The sequence below is a fragment of the Haemorhous mexicanus genome, chromosome 17 (assembly GCF_027477595.1).
Source record: "Haemorhous mexicanus isolate bHaeMex1 chromosome 17, bHaeMex1.pri, whole genome shotgun sequence".
Lineage (NCBI taxonomy): Eukaryota > Metazoa > Chordata > Aves > Passeriformes > Fringillidae > Haemorhous > Haemorhous mexicanus.
In genome coordinates this window covers 14420563-14426576 of record NC_082357.1, presented here as the reverse complement: position 1 = coordinate 14426576, position 6014 = coordinate 14420563, and positions in this window count along the sequence as shown.

Genomic DNA, 6014 nt, shown 5'->3' with positions numbered 1-6014 from the left:
CAACCACTTCCTCCTCATCTTTCTCCTTTTCCTCCTTTTCCTCTTCCTTTTCCTCCTTTTCCTCTTCCTTTTCCTCCTTCTCTTCCTTTTCCTCCTCCACCACCTCCGTCTCCTCGCTCTCCTCTGCCTTCAGCAGCTCCGCATCCGAGGCATCCTCCGACTCGTTGGGATCCTCCTTCTTGCCCTTCTTGCCATCCTTCCCTTTCCCTTTGCCTGCCTTCCCTTTGGGCTCCCCCTTCTTGCCGGCCATCCTGGCAGCGGCGGGCGCTCATGCTCCGGCCCCGGCGGGGCGCTGGGAGGGGATGCCCTGTGCGGACAGGTGCCTGCTCCCGGCACAGCGGCCGGCTCGGTTCCCCGCCGCCTGCCCCGGCTGGCTATTTACCTGTGCCCGGGTTTGGCGAGGCACATGCCCGTGCGTGGCTCCCTCGGGCGCCGGTGGCCGCCCGCTTGGCATGGCGCTGGGGCGGCGGGAGCCGTCCCGGGGCAGCCCGGCGGAGCTGCTCCTGTCTCCCGCACACCCCGCGAGCCGGCAGCGCGGGGCCGGTGGCTGGGATCCGGCTGTAACCCAACCGCCAGGCTCGCGGTGGCATGAATAATGTAAGGGATGCACCACGCCAGCCCCGAGACTTTTCCGAAGGAGCAGGGAAGGGCCCTTGCTGCTGGGAGCATCCCCCAGGGGAGCGCTGCAGGGGCAGCACCGTTACCCCAAAACGGGACCCTGCCACCTTTCCCACGCCTCGGGGCTTCCTCTGCCCCTCCCTGAGGAATCAGCCACTTCCCCCAGGCAGCACGACAGATGAAGCCCGGGGATCCGTGACGCCAAACGGCGGCACCGAGAGAGTGGTGACAATTTTGCAGAGCCCGAGGCAGCAGCCGGAACACACCCAAAGGGAGCGATCCAACACCAGACCAAATTCCACAGCCCTGCTGGGAAGCACTGAGGAGCCCAGAGCCCACAGGGGCTCTCTTTGTACCATGCCAGGTGGCAGGTATGGGCAGGGTGCCACACGTGCCCACACACAGCTGGCAAGAGCAGTTGCATGTGCCACACGTGTGGCCATGGCAGTGCCAGCAGCGTGTTTGCACACACACGTGCCTGGGAGCAGGGTGACCACATCAAATGTTAATGCCAGGCCTGGATTCCTGCAGCTCATCAAAGTTTAAGCAGCAGCAGTGGGAACTCGCTGTCCCACATGGATCACCTGCGGGCAGGTGAGGGGCTGGTGTGGGCAGGGGCAGCTGCACTCCCTTACAGGGGATGTGTTTGGGGAGACAGAAGCATCCAGCAGCTGGCAGAACCAAAGAACCAGCAGCAGTTGCTGGACTGAACCCATTGGTCTCCCCCAGGATCAGAAGAGCCCAAGGCTGGCACCTCCTGGCATTGTGTTGTCCCCAGCCTTGTACCTCCCTGCCACATCTACAGTGGAGCACCATCCACCATGGTGCCACGGCTTTGCCTACTCCCTGCATTAATTTCTGGGATGGACACATCCTGGTCTGCACAGATGGAGGCAGCTCTGGAGTGCAGGGTGGGCAGAGTGGGATGAGAGGCACCTGGCAGGCATCAGGAGAGGGTCTGTGACAGAAACACAGGATCAGCAGGAGCCCTGCCTGGCACTGTCACAGTCCATGCACAGGTCTGCCATGGCCACTGAGCCATATGTGGCTGACAGAGCCTGCCCTGCCAGGGGCACAGGCACCTGCCACACAGCACCACCCCATGCTCCTGGCATGGGCACACAGAGCCTGGGCACCACGATATGGCAGGGAACCACCTCGGGCAGGGACACAGCCCTTCCCTCTCTGCTGGCAGAGAGCAAAGTGGTCCCAGCCTGGTAGAAAGCTGCTAGAGGTCACTTTCTGCATCCCACCACTCGTGCAGCCCTTGCCACCACCCCACTGCCCTCCACAGTCCCTACCCCTGTCCCCCCAGGCAGGGTGGCCCTGTAAGTGCTCTCGGTGCCCTGGCACAGCTCCTGTGCTGTTGCCATGGCTGTGCCCATGATGCCTCCCTGCCCATGACAATGGGTCTCTGAGAGGGGGAATAAAGGGAGAGAGAGGGGCTTCATCCCACACAGGTGCTGCCTCCCGTGGTCCCAGCCTCCACACCAGACCCCAAAACACCTCCCCATGTTCTTTGTCCTGGTTCACCTGCCTTTGGCACGGCAGAGCTGGCAAAGAGGCTTTTGTGCCCAGGAGCAGTGGGATGGAAGCAAAGCAGGGGTCAGAGGGGCACCCACCCTTGGTGGCTGTTTCCAGGGTGTCTGGGCAGGGCTGCATCCAGCAGCAGCACACAGGAGAGACCCTGGGCACAAAACCTGGCAGTGAGGGGTCTCTGTGGTGGCAATGGGTACCCAGAACATCCTTTGGTCGGGTCAGTCCTGAATGTCTCCAGCCACGTGGGTGAGGAAAGGAAAGCCAGTTCCCCGCAGGGACACGGCCCGGGGCAGCCCCGGTGGCACCGCCGCAGCCTGCGGCTATACCGTGGCCGGATGCAGGGAGGGGACAGAAACTTTGCCCTCGGAGGTTCACCCGCCCCAGCCCGGCGGGACTGCCCAGGACTGTACCTTTGGAGTGCCGGCATCGGCGGGCAGAGCTCCAGAGGCAGCAGCTCCACGTCTCCAGGCAGGTCTGTGGCCACCAGCCGGCCCCGGGTCCGCTTACAGCCTGTTTCCAGTTACAGCCGGAGCAGGGCTCCGTGCCACCACACCACACCACGCCACGCCGGCGCTGCCGTGCCTCCGGGAGCCTGGAGGCACCACGGAGCCAGCCCGGGCACCTCCTGGCTGCGGCAGCACCTCTCAGCACCTCCCCTTCCCTGTCTTCAGCTCTGCATCACTGCACATCCACTCTCAAACACCTGTGAGCAGGTGAGGAAGCCCAGCACAGCTCTTGTCACTCCAGTCACAGCTTCAGGGATAAGCTGGACCCCTCCAGCAGTGTGACAGTGGCACAGCCCTCCAAGCCCCCGAGGCACAGTGGGGTCTTTCCTTTCTCCACAAGCACCCACCACCCCCCCCGACCTGGCTAATTTCCACCCCCCTCCAGTTCCTGCCTCCAAAATGAGGATGGGGACCCAGCACATGAGCAATACACGACAATCCCTGCCTGCCAGCTGCTGCCTGCTCCCCACGAGGGAGGTGTTATGGGAGGAGATAGGCCAGAGCAGATGCTGGGAGAACAAAGCAGCTGGGCACGATGCTGGCGGGCACCCAGCAATATGCTGGCTGGCAGCCCTGGAGCCAGGTCACAGCCCTGTGCCATCACCTCAGTCCCACAGCCAAGCCCAGGAGCTTTCCTGGGCTAAAACAGCCCCGAGGTAACAGGAATGTGGGGAAGGGGGTGTAGGAAACATGGAGTAGAGGGTTCCAGGGAAGTAGGGAGTGTTCAGGAGAGGCTGCTCTGCTCTGGAGGGCAGTGTGAGGCTGTGGAGAAGGTGGGAAGGCAGGTGAGATAAGGGAGGATAAAGACAGCAAGCTGCCAGGCAGGGACAGGCAGGGGTGAGGGGACACCACACACCAGGGAGAACCTGAACAGCAGCTTTAAAGCCACCGTCACACACAAAGGTCCCTTCCCAGCAAAGCCCCTGTGGCACCCAGAGCCCAAGGGAGGTGCCACCCAGCTGGGGCACCCAGAGCCACTCACCTGGGGTAGCCAGCTGCCCTGCATGCCGTGGGGCTGCCTCGGTGCTCTGCTGGCCCCATCCCTCCCCCGGCAGCTGCAGGACCATGGCTGCTGCATATTTGATGACTGCTATTATTCTCATCTTCGCTCGGGAGCAGAGCGATGGGAGCTGATCTTCCCTCACAGAGCTGCAGGGGTGGAGGGGTGAGGGCCTCCTCCTCCCATGGTCCCTGTCCGTTGCACCCCTGGTGACACAGCTGGACTGTGCCATGCCCCTCACAGGACGTAGGTGAGCCTCAGTGTAGTCCAGATGTCAACAGCTGGAAAATGGCCCTGACCCATTCAGGCCCCCAAACCAATGGGAGTTTGGAAGAAATCACAGAACATGGGAGTGAGGAACAAATGCACCTCCTCACAGCCCTCTCCAAAGGTGGGCTGGGACCAACCAGCTGCAGAGGTTCTGGCAGGTTCACCCATAACCCCAAAAATATCAGAGCAGCCTCTCCTCCCTGGATGAGCAGGACACTCCATCTGCCTTCACAACACTCCATTCTCCCCATTCCAGCACTGGCCTCCTGCTTCCCACCAAACCAGGGACCGTTTTCCTGCAGTGATGGAGCCTGTGGCTCTGCCAAATGCAGGGGCAGAGAGAGCACCGTGCAGCAGCACCCGAACCGGGAAAACCTCGGCTTCCTTCTCCTGCAGGCAGGCACGTCCCAGCCGTAATGCGGTGGGTATTTATTATGCTGATTCCTCAGAACGCGAGGGCTTAACTGCAAATTACAATCAATAGCCCCAATCCCCTCGGGGCAGGTTCATCATTTAGCAGGCGCAACCAGAGGAATTCAAAACTATTTGCCAGCCATAAATCCTCCTCTCCGCAGCCTCCCCAGCCGGCTCCCCGCCACTCCCGGTGGCTGCTTGGGGTGACCCTTGTCAGCATTTGAGACAATTAAGCTGTCACTGCGGATCGTGACTCTTATATACGGCCCTGAGCAGCACTTTGAGATGTCACCGTGATGGGGTGAGGGGAGCTGGCTGAGGCGAGCCTGCCGCAGCAACCATCTCTCATTGAATTAAATGAATGTATTTGGAGGCAGAGTCACTCTTTATTACCTTGCAAACGATTCCTGACTAAATTAAATTATAAGAGGAGTGCTCAGCCAATCAAACCTGCTTGATTGCCTGGAACAGGCATTTTAAACAGAGCACGCCTCTGGTTGCAGTGCTAGATGGAGGGAGGCTGATGGGCTGTGGGGAGGCTTATCCACCCTGCTCCACACCTGGAGGATGGGGCAGGATGAGCCCAGCCCCCTGGGTACAGCATGAATGAGCCTGGAAGAGAGAGGGAATGGCAGGAGCACAGAGCAGGGCTGCTGAGGGCAGCTTTCTTTGAGCATCATTCAGCCAAGGCTTTCCTCCTACAGCAGAGAAATGCAGGGTGCTGCTCTTTTGGGGGCAAATCCACAGCTCCTGCCTGTACCCACCCTTCTGGAGAGCCCTCCTCCCCAACAGACAAGGAGGATCTGATCACATTTCCCTTCAGCAGCTCCCCAGTGAGGGGCTCTGGTCAATGCATACAATCCCAGAATGGTTTGGGTTGGCAGGGAGCTCAAAGCTCATCTCATTCCACTCCCTGCCATGGGCAGGAACACCATTCCCTATCCCAGGCTGCTCCAAGCCCTGGCCTTGGACACTTCCAGGGATGAGGCAGCCACAGCTTCTCTGGGCAGCCTGTGCCAGGGCCTCACCATCCTCACAGGGAAGAAAATCCTCCTAACACCTCATCTGTATCACCCCTTTCAGTTTAAAACCATTCCCACTTTTCCTGTCAGTACCTGCCCTTGTGAGAAGTCCCCCTTCACCTTTTTTACAAGCTCCTTTAAATACTGAAATGCTGCAAATTCCATGAACCTCAGGAGGCCCCAGTACAACCCTGATGCTGCAGCAGATTTCCCCCTTGCCCTTTGGATCTTGTCTTTTCAGGACTTGGAGATCTCTTGGAGGCAAACTCACTCCAGCAGGAACTGCAACGTTTGCTGCTTTTAACATAAGTGCAGAACAATTAGGGAAGCTCCTGGAAGAAGGATACTGCAATTAAATGGTGCATTTTCAAACGTAGCTATAAACTTGCCGCCAAAAAAGCTACTCTCTCTGAAAAAAGAAGTTGGCTTCTTCTAGCTTAACTATTTTTACTTCATCCCCATTCCAATTTTAATCATGTATCTGTTCATTTTGAAGAGGATAAAATGCCCATTTTCCTAAATGAAGCTAATTAGGCAGAAGGGGTTTTAACAATGATATGCCAAAATCAATTTGAAACCCACACTGAGGTAGCAGCAGCTATTCAAGGACAGGTTTTAGCAGGTAACACTGTGCATCTCAGCCTC